The sequence below is a fragment of the Panicum virgatum genome, chromosome 7N, assembly GCF_016808335.1.
Source record: "Panicum virgatum strain AP13 chromosome 7N, P.virgatum_v5, whole genome shotgun sequence".
Taxonomy (NCBI): domain Eukaryota; kingdom Viridiplantae; phylum Streptophyta; class Magnoliopsida; order Poales; family Poaceae; genus Panicum; species Panicum virgatum.
The window spans coordinates 38,292,308-38,311,672 of NC_053151.1; the positions used below are offsets into that span (position 1 = coordinate 38,292,308).

At 47.6% G+C, this 19,365-nt stretch overlaps 1 long non-coding RNA gene across 1 annotated transcript; it reads left to right on the forward strand.

Annotated features, from left to right (window-relative positions):
- The first annotated feature begins 5,015 nt into the window (after window positions 1-5,015).
- Window positions 5,016-18,798, forward strand: LOC120680521. The gene is made up of 3 exons (XR_005677698.1): window positions 5,016-5,246; window positions 18,315-18,660; window positions 18,750-18,798. It is a non-coding gene; the product is annotated as an uncharacterized LOC120680521 (long non-coding RNA).
- Window positions 18,799-19,365: the final 567 nt, after the last annotated feature.

A 19,365-nucleotide genomic window follows, 5' to 3' on the forward strand; every position in this document is an offset into this window, starting at 1 on the left:
TTCCTGAACCTAAGGAACAAATATTTGTTTGTGATCTTTTTTGGTAAACCACCTAGTCAACTAAACTACACAGAGATGTATGGGTTACATACTTTATTGAGTAAAATGCATGGCGGGTCCCTAAATTTGTCTTGTTGTGTTATCGCGGTCCCCAAACTCCCAAAAATGCGATTCTGGGTCCCTAAAGTTGTTAATTGGTTCATGTAAGGTCCAAATCACAATTACCCTTATTAAACATGGACCTGACATGTGGGGCCCACATGTCAGATTCACCTTCCTCCTTCCTCTACCTGCCACAGCGAGCCGAGCTGCTTGCGGCGCGGCCCTCCTCCCTCCCAGCGCCGGCCTCCACACGGCTCTCCTCCCTCCCCGCATCGGCCGCCGCGCGGCCCTCCTATCTCCCCGTGCCGGCCATGGCACGCGGCCCTCGAGATCCGGCCATGGCGAGCGGGCCGGCTCGAGCTCGAGCTCCCTCGCCGGTGCGCCCCCACTTCTAGCCTCCCTCGCAACTCTCTCCCTCCGCCACTGTGCCCCTCCTCCCCAGCGCACTCCGCTGCTCCCTCGGCCGTCGGCCACCTCCGCCGCTGCCACGCCGCCCCCCTCTGCGCCCTCCTCCCTCCCCGGCGCGCTACTTGTCTCGGAGGAGACCGCACCGTGCCGGATCTGCGCACAGTGGAGGCTATGGCGCGATGCGTCGGCGGTGTGCGCGCGCAGTGCGGCGACTTCCGGCGAGCGGCGGCGCGTGCGGGGTGCGGCGACGGTGGAGGCTCCTGCTCCCTCCGTCGACGTGCTCGAGCTCGAGCTCGGCCGCCGGCGACCGTCCTCCCTCCCTCCCCTGCGCCGTCGAGCAACGGCCGAGGTCTGCCGTCGAGCTCGGTGGCCTCGAGCGCCGCGCTTCCTCTGCCATTGCGCCCCTCCTCCCCGGTGCCCTCCGCTGCTCCCTCAGTCGCCGGCCACCTCCGCCACCGCTACGCTGCCCCCTCTGCGCCCTCCTCCATCCCTCCCGGCGCACTCCCTGTCTCGGCAGAGGCTCGCACCACGCCGGATCCGCACGCGGCGGAGGCTGTGGCGCGGCGGCGCCCTGCCGGCTGCTCTTGCCCGCCGGCCGGATGCATGCGCGACGGACACGGCTGCGTGGCGAGTAGGTCCGAGTAGCTACGGTGCGGCGACTTCCGGCGAGCGGCGGCGGGGCACGCGCGGTGCGGCGGCTTCCGGCGAGCGGCGGCGCGCGCTGGGTGGATCTGACATGTGGGCCCCACATTCCAGATCAATGTTTAGCAAGGATAAATGTGATTTGGACCTCACGTGAACGAATTAACAACTTTGGGGACTCAGAATCTCATTTTTTGGAGTTTGGGGACCGCGATGACACAACAAAACAAGTTTAGGTACTCACCATGCATTTTACTCTACTTTATTTGATCAGGTTATAAAGATACTTGACAATACTGAGTATGTCAAAGTGACATTGTTGAAGTCTGAACTTGGAGAAGCGTTGTATGATCTGATTAGGGGTTCTTCAAGTTTTTATAGAATTTACTAGCATAACTTAGTGTCACGGTATTCACCGCGTTCGGCAGGCTGGAGCTGGAGGCTGGAGCTGGAATGCTGTGAGAGAAAAATACTGTTGGGCTGGCTGGAGCTGGAGCTGGTGGCTGGAGTGGTGTGAAAGGAAATTACTGTAGCGTTGGAGGAGAGTAGACCAGCCGAACACAGTGATTAAGTTGGGTTTTTAAAATATTTCAGATTTGGCCGGAACTTCCTTAATCATCCAACCATGGCTAGTATCTTTTGAAATACTTATTCTATGAAATGATTTTATGCACGACAAAGAACCTGTTCGTCTGGTCTGATGAATAGTGTTTGGCTGGTAGAATAAATAGTATTATGTGAGAGGAAATAAGCCGAAACAAATCAAGACAAGCCGAGAGCTGATCAGCCGAACAGGCTCAAAACGAGAGCTGATCAGCCGAACAGGCTCAAAAGTACTTATATTATTGTGTATTTATAAAATTTCGTAATTACTAATGAGACTTTTTTGTATTAATCTGATGAGCTGTCAGCAGCTGTGGCAGTTTTGTCATATTCATTGTCACTCCAATTGACCAAAGCAATCGAATTTTTGGTTAAAAAAAGCTGAAGAAAAATTCCCATTTGCACATTAGTCTTTCTCATGATAGGTTGCTCCACGTATATATATATTCCCATCTTAATTAGTTTTTAAACTATTTAAATGAGTATTAATCATACCTTGTATTGCAGCCTTTCTAATCCCAAGTCAAGTACTACAGATGCAGGTGCTGTGAAACCCTTTTGGGATTGATGAGATGTGAGTTGGTATCGGATTTTAAATGGAGAGATGATAAAAGTTAATGTCCTATGCAACTATCACATGTTATCCAATCTATCTACTAGTCTATTTATGTGTAGAATATATATAATTGTGTGGTTTTGTTTATGTTGAAGCATATGATGTGTTGATGAATTTATTCATGATTAGCTAAGCTTTGTACACGTTTCTCTATTGTTGTTTAATTTCGTTGAGTTATACATCCAAACAGCCATTCCGATTAAGAAACGCACAACAACCCTTCACAGGGCACATGCGTATACAAAGCACAACACATCATCACGACCAGCTGGGTAGCGCGGCGCTACGGCGGCTGCCGTAGACCATGCTGCGCCGGCGGTGATCGTGCACCGCCGCCCCCACACTAATGCATGCATACTGGCAGATACAAGTAACCTAGAAAAAAAAATTAGCTTAGCATGGCATCACTTTTCTCATTATCCTTCCTGCAGCACTTGGGCACAAGCTTCCTCCCTACCAAATTTGTCATGTTCCGACTGAAATATAAAAAAAACTGAGTATAAATTAAATTATGGGCAAGAATGTCAGATCTTTGACAAAGAGTATCTTTTCAAAAAAAACAAGAATTGAACTAATGTCCCGCGTCCACTTGCTTAAGAAATTAAATTTCTTTACATCCAAAAATGCTGCTTAATGCCTCCAAAGCTACGTCTTGCTAAACACAAACATTAAACAGGCATCACGTGGAACACTAAAACGCGCCGTTGCATGCTATTGGAGGAAAGTTGTTTCACTTTGCGGCGACCAATCAAGCGTAAGAAACCGCGCGCAGGAAGAAAACTAGTATGGTGCGCAGTGGCACAAAACAAAGCTAACGCCGGCTCTCCAGCAAATGGATCGAACATCAATGGAAAAACAGCAGCCAATCACATCAAGCAGGAAGCAGGATGAACTCAAACGCCATGGCCGTGTTTGGTTAGGTTTGAAAAAAATTTCGCGAATTTTTTTATATCTTTGACTACTAATTTAGAGTATTAAATAAAGCCTAATTACAAAACTACATGCAGGACCTCTAGTAAATTCGTGAGATCAATCTAATGAGGCCTTTGACTGCACGATTAGATGATGGTTACTGTAGCATCACTGTAATAAATCATAGATTAATTACCATCATTAGATTCGTCTCGAAAAGTTACACTCATCCGTAAAAAAATTTCGCAAATAAACTTCGTTTAGTACTCCATACATGCATTTGTCTTTTTGTGAAAAAAATTTCGTGATGTTAACCAAACGCGGCCCATGTATAGGCATGTACTATCATATGTTCAGATGTAGGCAGGCAGGTATATGTAGGAGCTGAAGCAAATAGATGACGGGACAGGGAAGAGAAGGGGAGCTCACGTCATAGCGGTACCCAATGTCGCCGACATCGTCAACGAAGTTGTTCACGGGGTCATCACCTTCTTCGGGAGGCCCTGCTTGGACGTAGGCGCCAGATCCAGTAGTGTCGCGGCCCCAGCTGCCCCCGTTGGCGCCAGCGCGGTCTCGGTCACGACAGGCATCTTGTCGACCCCGTCGTCCAGTGTAGCGGCAGATGGCGGCGGACAGAAGACTCGATCGACTGGAGCCGAAGGCGACGTCGGAGGCACCTGATTCGCGTCCGTTGCTTCAAAAGCAGAAGCCGGCGCCAGCACGGTGCGGGGCACGGGGAGCGTGCACTACACCATGGAGACCAGCTGCAGCGCTGCGCAGGCGGATGCCCGGTAGAGGACCGCCGTACGCGGCCTTGTGCCCCAACACCATGGGCCACGCGGTGGAGCATCCCCGTTGCCGGAGAGCGAGGCAGCACCAGACGCGGAATGGATGGCCGGTAGAGGCCGACGGGCCTGCGGTTGGCGAGACCTCGTTGAGGAGTTTTTGGCAGTGAAAGTGTGGCCGATTATCTCCGAGTGGTATCCGTTTGAGCTACATCTTATAAAAATGTGCTGTCGATTTGCATGAACAGGCTAAAAAAAGTTATGTTATTCTCATCAGGTCGGAAAAACACTGTGCTGGCGTGCTGCTTTCTGGGGAGAATCAATTTTGATGGTTCCTTTTGTTATTCTAGGATTTGTGATAAAGCCACTAGAAATGAAAGGTACGTGCTGCCTTTCTTTTCGTACAGTTATTGTTACTAAGCAACACCACTACTTATGTGTATCACATCATTTCGTATTTGTCATCCTGTGTTACCTGACGTTTTTCACTTTTTTGTGTCTTTGGGGGATGTGGATTTTGTTTGCCAGGACTTTCTCACAGCGGAATAAAAGAATATGGCCAGATGCATCCTGAGGTTCAAGATCAGATAAGTATGCGCCTTGTATTAATTTCATCCTCCCATTGGACAACAAACAGTTTTTCCATAATGCAATTTAGCGTTTTGGTAGAGCATATAAGCACTAGTCTCTGTTGGAGCAAATTGTTCTCTATGCTGAAATTCCTCTGCTCCTTTTCATGTTTGTTAAACAAACAATTCTGAATTGCAGAGCTAATTTTTTATTATTTGAACTTGCCTGGCATTTATAAGCATCTCAAATGATTCATAAGATAAACAATTTAAGGATAAGGCTGGTACCAAGGACATTGACTTATTTTGACTTCCCTTGCATTTAAAATTGAAAGCGGTGATTAAATACTTTTAGGGAAGTTAGCAACTAATTAATTTATATGTCTTTTTGGTGGCCTTTTCAATGTGCGATTGTGCATAGAGCTTGTTTGCTAATGCCTAGTTTTATTGAGTTGTCTAGATTGCATCAAGATTCATGCTAATTAGAAGCTGCGTCCTCTTGGCTTATGGCTAATGCTCCCTTATTTTTGCTTTTCTATTTAATTTCATATGTTCCAGATAATAATGGGACAAAGCATGTTATGCCTGGTTGAATCGATGACCTTGCAGGTGTAAGCATCTAGGCCCTCAAGGTATGTTTCGGTGATTAATGACAACCATTATTGTGACTAATGAGTTTGTGCAGCTTAAAAGATCATTATCGCTCATTTGGTCATATGTCAAAAGAGGCCCCTCAATTTCGGTTATTCTAAAAGGCGATCTCGGTTTTCAACTTATATATATATGTCAAGGCTAAGGATCTTTCTAGTCCTAAGTGTCACAAGGTTGAGAAGGACACTTAGGTTAGTATAGGTTTTATAGTTTTGTAGTGATCGCACTATTAAGAGGGGTTAAGGCTTAGTAACTTGAGCATGGACATGGTCATTTGAAAATGGATGCACACTATGGTCACTCAGGTTTCTAGAAGTTCAAATAAGTGGTTCTCAAACTATATCTCAAGAATATTTGGATTTCACTCAAGACTCAAATCAGAAAAGACAAAATCAGAAAAAGTCTATACACCGGTTTAACCGACGCTCTCAATTTACCATACGTCGGTTAAACGAAGTCAGCAGAGTCTGGACAAATTCAATACACCGGTTAAACCGACGTGTTTGAATTTAACGTCGGTGCATTGGTCCAGAGTTGGTTTTTCCAGGGAAATTCAAGTTCTATTCACCGGATTAACCGACGCTGTTTGAATCAAGACGTCGGTGCAATTGACCAGTGAGATGGTTTTTTCAGAGGAATTCAAAAGTTGTACTCACCGGTTAAACCGACGATAGGTTTGAGTTAACGTCGGTGCAGTTGTCCAGAGACTTGATTTTTCAGTGGTTCAGTGGACAACTACACTCACCGGTTAAACCGATGCTACGTCGGTTAATCTGCCCCAGTTGTAACGGCTAGTTTTCAGAAGAGGCAGTTTACATTCACCGGTTAAACCGACGATGACAATGGGGGGTACGTCGGATTAACCGGCGCTACGCAGTTTTCTGGCAGCTTTTCTCCAACGGCTCTATTTGTGTGAGCTGCCTATATATACCCCTCCAATGGGTCATTTCGCCCACTCTTGACACCAGGCAACATCCAAACACTCATACCATAGTCAAGAGCCACCTTGAGCTTCATCATTCACATACTTGTGCTTTCAATCAATCAAGAAGCAAGATTAAGGACTTGAGTAGAGAGAAGCTAGTGTGCATCCGTTCTTGGTGATCGGTTCTTGCTCAAGTGAAGGCCTTAGCTTGTTACTCTTGGTGATTGGCATCACCTAGGCGATCTTGGTGATCGAGGTGTTTTCTCGCGGAGCTTGCCAAGGATTGTGGGAGCCCGGAGAAGAAGATTGTACGTGGCTTGATCTCCACCACGCCGGGATGGTGAACGGAGACTCTTAGTGAGCGCCCTCGTCTCGGTGACTTGGGAGGTGACAAGACTCTTTGAGAGTGTCACAACGTGGATTAGGGGTGTGTGCCAACACATCGATACCACGGGAAAAAATCCGGTTGTCTCTTGTCCATTCCTTTTATTCAAGCATTTTCCTTCATGCAATTTACTCATGTGCTTGACTTAGAGATCATAACTTAGCTCTACCTTGCTAGGCTTTACTTTGTTTTTATCTCTCTTAGCTTGTGTAGGTAGCTTAGTTATCCGGTTGGTGAATTGGTGCCCCACTAGCTTTGCATAGGTTAAGGTTGCCTTACTTTGTTTTAGAAATTGAAAAAGGCCCAATTCACCCCCCCTCTTGGTCCATCGATCCTTACAATTGGTATCAGAGCCTCGTTGCTCATTTGGATCATTAGGCTTCACCGCCTAGAGCTATGGCCAAGATGGGTGGTTCGCCGCCTCACTTCGAGGGCAAGAACTTTGCTTATTGGAAAGTTCGCATGGCCGCATACCTTGATGCGATTGCCCCCGAAGTGTGGTTGGCCACTAAGACCGGATTCACCGGAACTCCCACCGCCGAGCAATTAAAATGGAATGCAAAGGCTAAAAATGCAATTTTCGAAGCCATTAGTGAGGAAGTCTTTGCTAGAGTAAATGGCATGGACTTAGCAAGTGATATATGGAAAGAGCTAATTGAAATTCATGAAGGCTCCACAAAAGTCCGTGGACAAAAATATCACTTGTTTAGAGCTAAGTATGATTCCTTTAAAATGCTAGCTCATGAAAATTGCAATGATATGTACTCTCGCTTGAATGTCATTGTCAAGGACATTAATGCTCTTGAAGTTTCCAAAATTGACAGTGGCTCCATCAACCGCAAGATTCTCATGCTCCTTCCGAAGCCCAAGTACAACATTATCAATGCTATGCTTCAAAAGGAGAATCTTGATACAATGGAAGTGGGAGAGCTTGTGGGCGAAATTCGCGCTCATGAAATGAGTATCCTTGGTATGACCGAAGAGCCAACAACAAGCAAATCAATTGCTCTCAAAACCAAGGCCAACAAGCACCGCAAGCTCAAGATGATCAAGCAAGACTCAAGCTCAAGCAATGAAGAAGATGATCATCATGAAAGCTCATCCGATGTTGAAGATGATGGAGAGCTTGCTCTTATGATGAGAAAGTTCACCCGCTTGAATGACAAGATCAACAAGAAGGGGTTCAACTTTGACTCTAAGAAGGGAATGTTCCGGCCAATGGATGTCAAGAACAAAATTTGCTACAATTGTGGAGAAAAAGGTCACATCCGTCCAAATTGCCCCAAGCCGGACAAAAGAAACAAGGATCACAAGAGCAAGCATCGCCATGATTCAAGCGATGATGAAGAAGAAGAAAGGAAGAACAAAAACAAGAGACTTGGGAAGAAAAAGAGCCATGACAAGAAGACCAAGCTCTTCCCAAAGAAGAAAGGGCACATCAAGAGAAGCTTCTTGGTGGAAAAACAAGAGTGGGTGACGGATGTCTCATCAAGCGAAGATTCAAGTGATGAAGAAGACATAGTCACCATCGCCCTCACAAATGAAGAACCATCACTACCTCCACCTCCAATGTGCCTCATGGCCAAAGGTAACTCTAAGGTATGTGAGAGTGAAGATGATAGTGATGATGAGCTTGACCCTAATGAGTTTGCTAATCTCATTAATGAGTATACATCCGTCATCAAGAGGGAAAAGGGCAAAGTCAAGGTTCTTGAGAGCACTCGTGCCAAGTTAGAGCTTGCCCACTCCGATTTGCTTGGCAAGTACAATGACTTGCTCAAAAAGCACAATGAGTCACTTGTACTTGCTAAGCAAGTTGAAGAGAGCCACAAAAAGCTTAAACAAGAGCATAGGGAGTTGGCTCACAAGTATCAAGAACTTGAATTTGCCTATGAAGCAATTGACCCAAGTCTTGAGAACTTTGCTCATGAAACTATTGAGAAAGTCAATGCTTCTACTTCATGTGATGACCTACTCATTAATGCAAATGCTACTAATGCTTTGTCCGAGCTTGCACCTTCTAGGGAAAAGGAATTGATGGATCAAGTTGCAAGCCTCAAGAGTAGTGTGGAGAAGCTCTCAAGAGGAGAATACATCCACAAGGAGATTCTCTTCAACAATGCCCGTGACTATGGCAAGAGAGGTCTTGGTTCATTTCCGGAGCCAAACATAGCTACTACTCCTTCTCCGGAGATAAAGATTAGCTTCATCAAGGAAGTTGGAGCATATTGCCAACATTGCCAAGTCACCGGGCACCACACTAGGGAGTGCACTTTACCATCACGTCCTCTTCCTAAATTACCCAAGAATTACTCTTCAATGTTTGAAAATAACCATTTTCTCTTGAGTAAAGTGAAGGGCAAGGTGAAGGCAAAATTCATTGGCAAACTCACTAAGGAGTCAAAGAAAAAGCTCCCCAAGCAACTTTGGGTCCCAAAAGCTCTTGTCACACATGTGCAAGGCCCAAAGCTTGTTTGGGTTCCTAAAACTCAAAAGTGAATTCTCATGTGTGTAGGTGAACTACAAAGCCGGTGGAAAACATTGGGTACTTGATAGCGGTTGCTCTCAACATATGACCGGCAATGATAGCATGTTCACCTCCCTTGAAGACCCCGGCGATCATGAACATGTCACCTATGGTGATAACTCAAGGGGAAAAGTTTTAGGTTTGGGTAGAATAGCAATATCTAAAGATTTATCTATTTCTAATGTTTTGTTTGTAGAAGCACTTAGTTTTAATCTTATTTCAATTGCTCAATTGTGTGATCTTGGACTAACGTGTGCCTTTGACAAGAATGGTGTTGTAGTAACTCATGAAAAAGACAAGTCATTGGTATTCACGGGGTTTAGGCATGGCAACATTTACTTGATGGATTTCTCTTCAAAGCAAACAAGTACTATGACATGCCTCTTCACCAAGTCTTCTCTTGGGTGGCTTTGGCATAGAAGAATTGCTCATATTGGCATGAGCAACCTCAAGAAAGCCCACAAGAGAGGGATGATCACCGGCTTGAAGGATGTCACGTTTGACAAGAACAAGCTATGTAAAGCATGTCAAGCCGGGAAGCAAGTTGCAACACATCATCCCATCAAGACGATGTTGTCTACCTCCAAGCCGCTCGAGCTACTTCACATGGATCTCTTTGGTCCAACTACATACAAGAGCATTGGTGGTAACCTCTATTGCCTAGTAATCGTTGATGATTTTTCACGTTACACTTGGGTCATGTTTCTAGGCGATAAGGGTGAAACTCCGGAACTCTTCAAGACATTTGCAAGAAGAGCTCAAAGGGAGTACAACTCCCCAATTGTGAAGATCCGGAGTGACAACGGCACCGAGTTCAAGAACATGAAGATTGAAGAATGGTGCGATGAAGAGGGCATCAAGCATGAGTTCTCCGCCACCTACACGCCTCAACAAAATGGAGTGGTGGAAAGAAAGAACAAGACACTCATCACCCTAGCTAGAGCAATGTTGGATGATTATGGCACGTCCGAGAAATTTTGGGCGGAAGCAATCAACACGGCGTGTCATGCATCCAACCGAGTATATCCTCACCGACTCCTCAAGAAAACTCCATATGAGCTCATCACCGGGAAGAAACCAAATATATCATACTTTCGAGTCTTTGGTTGCAAATGCTTCATCTATAAGAAGAAAAGGCTCGGTAAGTTTGAAAGTAGATGTGATGAAGGTTTCTTTCTTGGTTATGCATCAAACTCCAAAGCATATAGAGTATTCAATCAAACCTCCGGGTTAGTTGAAGAAACATGTGATGTAGAGTTTGATGAATCTAATGGCTCCCAAGAGGAGGTTGTTGGCTATGAGAATGTAGGTGATGAGGAGATTGATGAAGCTTTGAAAAATATGTCCATTGGGGATATCAAGCCGGAAGAGGTGCATGAAGACAATGATCAAGGGGGAGGACCTTCCTCATCTACACCAAGCACCTCCACGGCGCCCCAAGTGGATGAAGATCAAGAAAAAGATGATACACAACCTCAAGAAGATGTGCCAACGCCAACACCCCAAGTTCAAGAACAAGAAGAGCAAAACGTTCCACCACAAGCACAAGTCACCCATGATCCACCCCAACAAGCATCCACGCAAGTACCGCTAGTGAAGCATGGTCGCATCTCCAAGGATCATCCAATTGGTCAAATCATTGGTAGTCCATCAAAGGGAGTAAGAACTCGCTCTAAACATGCTTCATTTTGCGAACATCACTCGTTTGTTTCTTGTATTGAACCCACTAGCATAGAGGAAGCGCTTGAGGACTCGGATTGGGTGATGGCTATGCAAGAAGAATTGAACAACTTCACCCGCAATGAAGTTTGGGTTCTCGAAGCTCCTCCAAAAGACAAGAACATCATCGGCACCAAGTGGGTCTTCCGGAACAAGCAAGATGAACATGGGGTGGTGGTACGCAACAAAGCAAGACTTGTGGCAAAAGGGTTTTCTCAAGTCGAAGGTTTGGATTTTGGTGAAACTTTTGCTCCGGTCGCAAGACTTGAAGCTATCCGTATCCTTCTTGCTTACTCTTCACATCATAACATTAAGTTGTATCAAATGGATGTGAAAAGTGCATTCTTAAATGGCGTTATTAACGAACTTGTTTATGTTGAGCAACCTCCCGGGTTTGAAGATCCGAGGAATCCTAACCATGTTTATAGGTTGCACAAGGCACTCTATGGGCTCAAACAAGCTCCAAGGGCTTGGTATGAGAGGCTTCGTGACTTCCTAATCATGCAAGGCTTCAAGATCGGGAGGGTGGACACCACTTTGTTCACTAAAGACGTCAACGGGGATCTTTTTATTTGTCAAATTTATGTTGACGATATTATCTTTGGCTCAACTAATGATTTACTAAGCCATGAGTTTGCTACCATGATGTCTAGGGAATTCGAGATGTCCATGATTGGCGAATTGACCTTCTTCCTTGGTTTTCAAGTCAAACAAATGAAGGAAGGGACATTCATCCATCAAGAAAAATATACCAAAGATATCTTGAAGAAGTTCAAGATGGATGAGTGCAAGCCAATCAAGACACCCATGGCAACCAATGGGCATCTCGACTTGGATGTGGACGGTAAACCGGTTGATCAATCCCTCTATCGTTCTATGATAGGGTCTTTGCTTTACCTTACCGCATCTAGGCCCGATATAATGTTTAGTGTGTGCTTGTGTGCCCGCTTTCAAGCTAACCCAAAGGAGTCACACCTTTCGGCTGTGAATAGGATCCTTCGGTATCTCAAGCACACTCCTAGCATAGGCTTGTGGTACCCCAAAGGCGCTAGTTTAGATCTCTTGGGATACTCGGATTCGGATTTTGCCGGAAGCCGTGTGGATCGCAAGAGTACCTCCGGGGGCTGCCACTTGCTTGGGCGTTCTCTAGTTTCTTGGTCGAGTAAGAAGCAGAATTCCGTGGCTTTGTCCACCGCGGAAGCGGAATATATAGCGGCCGGTGCATGTTGTGCCCAAATCCTATATATGAAGCAAACCCTTTTGGACTTTGGTGTGAAACTAGATAGGATCCCACTCCTTTGTGACAATGAAAGTGCCGTAAAAATTGCCAAGAATCCGGTTCAACACTCTCGCACAAAGCACATTGATATTCGCCATCACTTCTTGCGTGATCACGAAGCCAAGGGGGACATTTCCCTTCAAGGTGTGAGATCCGAGGAGCAATTGGCGGATATATTCACAAAACCTTTAGACGAGAGTACCTTTGTTAGGCTAAGGAATGAGCTTAATGTGTTAGATGCGGCAAACGTCATGTAAGTTGCCATGTCATATAGAAAAATGCATACATATAGGACACTTGTCTAACCATGGTAAGATAGTGATGAGCAAGGGTTTAGCTAGAGGTGGTGGTCCACTTGTTTTCCTCTAGGCTTGTAGAAAGGCTCATCATGAAGAAGCTTCCCGTGGGTTCAAACTTGACAAGTAGATCTTAAATTCTTGTTATGCATTTCTTGTCATATAAATGTGCACTTCATGTTTACTTTACTTTCGCATGTGGTTGTAGTTTGCATCATCATTGCATGCGTAAGGGTCACAAAGGAGATCACTTGATGAAAATGAGACTTGTTTTCATATACAAGATCTTAATTCATGAAAAGTGAAAAGAGCAAATTGTTAGGTGCGTTATTGCCTAGTGAGCAATGTCATGATGAGTTTGAAGCTTTCTATCTTCAATATTCCTATGACACGGCTCATACATTTTATTTGGCGTTTTGTCTCTCTTGCGGCTTTTCCTTGTGTTTGAAAAGAAATTTATTTAAGCAAGTGTGCTATCCTATTTATTTTGAGGGGTAAAGTCACCTATGCAAGTCCATTAACTTGAGTTTATTTGAATTTTATAAGTTTATTGGACTTAGCATAGAAGAGTGAGATGAGTGTGGGGTTTTTGGCTTCACCGGTTAAACCGACGTTCAATGGAGCATCATCATCGGTTTAACCGGCGTTACTAAAGTTTGTCTCAGCTCAGTCAAGTTTCAGGCGTTCAACCGGCGTATACAAAAGTCACATCATCGGATCAACCGGTAATCATAAATGCAAATCAGACCTAGCAATCAACCGGTGTTTTGATCAATCAACCGACGAGGTCACTTTTGACAGCATCGGTTCAACCGGCGTTCAAAAACAGATCTGTTAGAGTCTCGGGTGAACTACACCGACGCAATCAACCGGCGCTCAAACCCTAGGCGTCGGATCGACCGGCGTTAAGAAAAATCGCGGGCCCACCTGTCATATATGTCTCTTGCCCGCGCTGACCGGCCTCTGTTTCGCCCGACTCCTTCACGCCGCCGCCGCCCGACTCGTTCCCCTCGCGCCGCCGCCTTCCCTCCGCGCCGCCGCTTGCCCTCAACCTCGCGCCGCCGCTCGCCTGCACGTCGAGTCGCCGCCGCCGCGCCCTCGCGCTCGCCCAGCGCCGCCCGTGCGCGCCTGCGCCGCCCGCGCAAACACCCTGCGCCGCCGCCTACGCGCGTAGCCGCCACCGCCGCCGCACCACGCCCTCACCGCCGCTCGTGCCTCCATCGCCAAGCGTCGCCGTGCTCCACACCTTCCACGCCGCAGCCGGAGCACCACACCGCAGCCGCAGTTCCACGCCGCAGCAGCACCCGATCAGCGCTCACCAGGTGCTCGAAAAATTGCTTGTTCGAGATGGGTCGCGAGAAGAGAAAGGGAAAGGAGGTCGTGGTCGAGAAGCCCGCTCGCAAGCGGACTCGTGCAGAGAAGGAGGCCGAGAAGGCCGAGATGGTGGCCAAGGCCGCCGAGGAGCAGGCATCAGGCCGCGCTCGTCCGTTCCAGATCAGGGAGGACCCCAGAGGCAGAGGCAGAGGCAGGGGCATGGGTAGAGTCAGAGGTGCCAGGGCCACCAGAGCCGCGACAGCAGCAGCAGCAGAGTCAGATCAGTCAGATACAGCTGCAGATTCAGATTCAGGGGCAGAGCAGTCCGAGCAGTCTCAGGGGCAGAGCACACAGGAGTCACCGACTCTACGACGGTCTGGCCGCACTCGGCAGACATCCCCAGCAGCAGAGACTTCACCAGCGACCGAGCGTCGCACTGGACCGAGGACGCGAGGAGGTCACCAGCCACAGGAGCCTCGCAGGTCCACAGCTGCTGCAGCAGCAGCTCGTAGAGCCGAGGCCCTAGAGGCCGAGCGCGCAGTGTTCCGTATGGACACTGTTGTGCGTCTGGAGCCAGGTGTACTGCTCCAGAACTTGACCCGAGCCAATGCGGCCAAGGTCAAGAGGCTCAGGTGGAGTGTTGACGAGGAGGTCTGGTTCCCGGTGACCCGAGACAGCAGAGTCGACAGGAGGTTCTGGACTTTGCTACAGGCCAGTTTCTACGAGACCTACCAGAGGCGGGGCCACCGGATCTTTCAGCACAGGGTTCTTGACTGGGTCTCACTGAGGACAGCCGCAGGGGGAGCAGATGTGAGAGCACACTTTGCTCACTTCAGAGGTCTGCCTAGACTGCTAGAGATGGAGCAGAACCGTTATATCGAGGACTGGGTCAGAGTGTTCTACGCTACAGCTTGGATAGCCCCCGAGCGCAGAGCCGTACACTTCATGTTTGGAGGGCAGGACTTTGGTTTGTCGAGGGCGACCATTGCTGGTATTCTTGGAGTTGACCTGGTCGACGTCTCGCTGCACGAGAGGGTTTACGGGGACTCAGATCCGCCCCGCAGGGCGATGGTTGGCGGGATTGCTCCTTCTCACGAGGCGATCACTCAGTGCTTCCGCCAGCCGTTCCCAGCCTCTTACGCCAGAGTGCCGAGCTTGCTGACCCCAGAGGCTTACGCAGTACACATGGCCCTCCGGAGGACTTTGCTACCGAGGAGTGGCTATCCAGAGGGGTTTACGGGACTGCAGCAGCTCCTGCTTCTACACATCCTCACTCACGAGCCCTTTGACATAGTTGACTTTATTTTGGCTGAGATCGAGGATGTGATCACTGATGGGATGGGTGTGGTGCGACAGTTTCCCTATGCGCACTGGATCAGTTACATATGCTCTATGATAGTGCCAGCAGAGTCACCCATCAGTGCCCCTTACCGTCACGACGAGGCTCCCAGGTTCCCTGTCTACCGACCCACGGCTCCACAGGACAGGAGGAGGGGCAGACACGCAGATAGAGCAGCGATGGCTGGACTGTCACCGGAGGTTCAGGCACGAGTGGCAGAGGAGGATGAGGCACTCCTAGCAGCAGAGGCACAGCTTCCCGGGGGAGATGATGAGATTCACTGGTCTGAGCTTGAGTCTGACTCCTCCGACGACGTTGAGTATTTTCCTTCAGCTGCCCCAGCCAGTCACGATCACGAGGCAGGAGGTTCAGGACAGCCAGCACCTCCGACTTCAGCAGCTGCTACAGTCTCTGAGTCTCAGGTGACTCAGCCGTCCGAGCTCACTTCACTACTACAGCAGCTCGTGACCCAGCAGAGAGAGGACAGGCTTGCTCAGGAGGAGGCCAGGAGAGCCCATGAGGCCCAGATTGCTGCTATACAGAGAGAGGCCGCCCGAGAGCGGGCTGCGACCGAGGAGCGTTTTGTCGGCCTCATTGACAGAGTTTCACAGAGGACAGACGCTCAGTTCCAGCAGATGCAGCAGGGCATGATGGCGATGTTCGGGATGATCTCACAGCTTTACTCTCACACCGGACTCGCCCCGCAGCAGCCAGGACAGCCAGGCCTTCAGGGTGTTGGAGCACCTCAGCTTGCCGTTACACCAGCTCCAGCCCCTACTGCAGCTCCAGCTACCTCAGCGACACCGGAGACCACGTTCTCGATGTCCGCATTACTTGGGTCTGCTGGTCGTCCACTGTTCTCTCCACTGCCAGCGACCACACTCTTTCAGGACTCACCGTCAGCGGTTCAGTCGGTCGCCCTCCCTTCCTCACTTCAGGCAGCACCTTCAGGGGGAGGAGCAGTAGAGGAGTCCCTGCTTCCACAGTCGACGCAGCCGGCAGCCTCAGCAGTCACCTCTTCAGATATTGATACTTCTTCTGCTGACCCGGTTACGACTTCTACGGATCCTCTACCAGGCAGTGCCAGCACGAGAGCCTCCACGACAGTTACTCCCCCAGTGAGCTCAGACCCAGACCAGCAGCTTCCGTCTGTCACCGAGGGTGAGAGTTCTCCGTCCGACGACGACGACCCGGACCGCTTCGTCGCCGTACCACGACAGCACGACCCGTAGCTCGCCTTTTGGTGCTTTGATGCCAAAGGGGGAGAGGTGTTAGGGGGAGCACCAGAGTTAGGGGGAGGGTAGAGCTAGAGAAGAGCTCGTAGTTATCAGGACTTTGTTTCTTTGTATCACATTTGGTGTTAATTCATGGATATGTACATTTGTCGCTTGAGTATGCCGTTCTTTGAGACATATCTATGGATTTCGTTTGAGCCTTTGAGCTCTTTGGTCCTGCTTTCGAGTTTGCTTGTGTTTATCCTGTTTTATCTTTCTCGCTCTCTCGTTATTTATGTTTGTGTTGTCATCAATCACCAAAAAGGGGGAGATTGTAAGCATCTAGGCCCTCAAGGTATGTTTCGGTGATTAATGACAACCATTATTGTGACTAATGAGTTTGTGCAGCTTAAAAGATCATTATCGCTCATTTGGTCATATGTCAAAAGAGGCCCCTCAATTTCGGTTATTCTAAAAGGCGATCTCGGTTTTCAACTTATATATATATGTCAAGGCTAAGGATCTTTCTAGTCCTAAGTGTCACAAGGTTGAGAAGGACACTTAGGTTAGTATAGGTTTTATAGTTTTGTAGTGATCGCACTATTAAGAGGGGTTAAGGCTTAGTAACTTGAGCATGGACATGGTCATTTGAAAATGGATGCACACTATGGTCACTCAGGTTTCTAGAAGTTCAAATAAGTGGTTCTCAAACTATATCTCAAGAATATTTGGATTTCACTCAAGACTCAAATCAGAAAAGACAAAATCAGAAAAAGTCTATACACCGGTTTAACCGACGCTCTCAATTTACCATACGTCGGTTAAACGAAGTCAGCAGAGTCTGGACAAATTCAATACACCGGTTAAACCGACGTGTTTGAATTTAACGTCGGTGCATTGGTCCAGAGTTGGTTTTTCCAGGGAAATTCAAGTTCTATTCACCGGATTAACCGACGCTGTTTGAATCAAGACGTCGGTGCAATTGACCAGTGAGATGGTTTTTTCAGAGGAATTCAAAAGTTGTACTCACCGGTTAAACCGACGATAGGTTTGAGTTAACGTCGGTGCAGTTGTCCAGAGACTTGATTTTTCAGTGGTTCAGTGGACAACTACACTCACCGGTTAAACCGAAGCTACGTCGGTTAATCTGCCCCAGTTGTAACGGCTAGTTTTCAGAAGAGGCAGTTTACATTCACCGGTTAAACCGACGATGACAATGGGGGGTACGTCGGATTAACCGGCGCTACGCAGTTTTCTGGCAGCTTTTCTCCAACGGCTCTATTTGTGTGAGCTGCCTATATATACCCCTCCAATGGGTCATTTCGCCCACTCTTGACACCAGGCAACATCCAAACACTCATACCATAGTCAAGAGCCACCTTGAGCTTCATCATTCACATACTTGTGCTTTCAATCAATCAAGAAGCAAGATTAAGGACTTGAGTAGAGAGAAGCTAGTGTGCATCCGTTCTTGGTGATCGGTTCTTGCTCAAGTGAAGGCCTTAGCTTGTTACTCTTGGTGATTGGCATCACCTAGGCGATCTTGGTGATCGAGGTGTTTTCTCGCGGAGCTTGCCAAGGATTGTGGGAGCCCGGAGAAGAAGATTGTACGTGGCTTGATCTCCACCACGCCGGGATGGTGAACGGAGACTCTTAGTGAGCGCCCTCGTCTCGGTGACTTGGGAGGTGACAAGACTCTTTGAGAGTGTCACAACGTGGATTAGGGGTGTGTGCCAACACATCGATACCACGGGAAAAAATCCGGTTGTCTCTTGTCCATTCCTTTTATTCAAGCATTTTCCTTCATGCAATTTACTCATGTGCTTGACTTAGAGATCATAACTTAGCTCTACCTTGCTAGGCTTTACTTTGTTTTTATCTCTCTTAGCTTGTGTAGGTAGCTTAGTTATCCGGTTGGTGAATTGGTGCCCCACTAGCTTTGCATAGGTTAAGGTTGCCTTACTTTGTTTTAGAAATTGAAAAAGGCCCAATTCACCCCCCCTCTTGGTCCATCGATCCTTACAGCAGGAAAGGTCCCACAAAAGCTTTCCTTGTAAGCACTTATAGTAATTTTTTAGCACTTGTTAATTATTGGTTTGTTTTTATGTGTATTTCCTTTATATAATTTATTTAAATATTTAATTTGATGATTTATCTCAGTTCATGAGGGTAAAACTAAATGGTTTAGATATTTGAGGTGATTACAGCTATATAATATGCTTACTGGACCTTTTAATGATATAAAGGCTCACTACACATCTTTTTTGATCCTGCAGCTCCTGATTTGGCCTAAGGCTCATGACTGAAACTGGGCTTTTCAGCAAAGATATGAAAGAACTACTACAAGAGAAGGTTTTTGTCACCGTGGTCTTAGGTCAGATTGCCCTCTGAATGTCTTCTGTGTTCCACAGTTTTTGTACCTCTGCTATTGATTCTGGAGTTCCCTTTGCCTATATTGTTCAGGTTATATCTCCTACAACTTTGTCATTGGTGCTTATTCTTACTGCACTAGTACAGAACTGCCCTTTAGTCCCGGTTGCCAACGGGCATTTATCCCGGTTTTCCAACCGGGATTGAGCATCCGGGACAAATGTGCTTTGTCTATTTGTCCCGGCAGCTCACGACCCGGGACCAATGCTATTTTTCCAAAATAAAAAAAAAGAATCCCGCAGGCTCGACCTCGCCCACAGGCCGGCTCTCTCCTTTCCAAATCTCTCGATGACAAAATCATTCACAAAACCAATCACAATCGAAATCCACAAACAAATCATTCATATAATCTATCCCAAATCATTCACATAATTTCAATCCCAGAATCATTAAAGAAAAAAGAAAGAAAACAAAGAGGGCTACTATGATTGAATCAATCCCAAACTTCATCTTCTCCACGCACGTCGTAGCCCAGCGCCGCCTCCGCGCGTCGCCGCTCGCCGCGGCCCTACGCCGTGGCCGCCGTCCCGCATCAGTGCGCATGGGGGTGACACGGACCTCGACGCCGGAGTAGCCGTCCTCGGTTGGTGGTGAGCTGCACGCCCATGCTGTACCCGTAGACGAAGACGAAGACCCAGGTCCGGTAGTT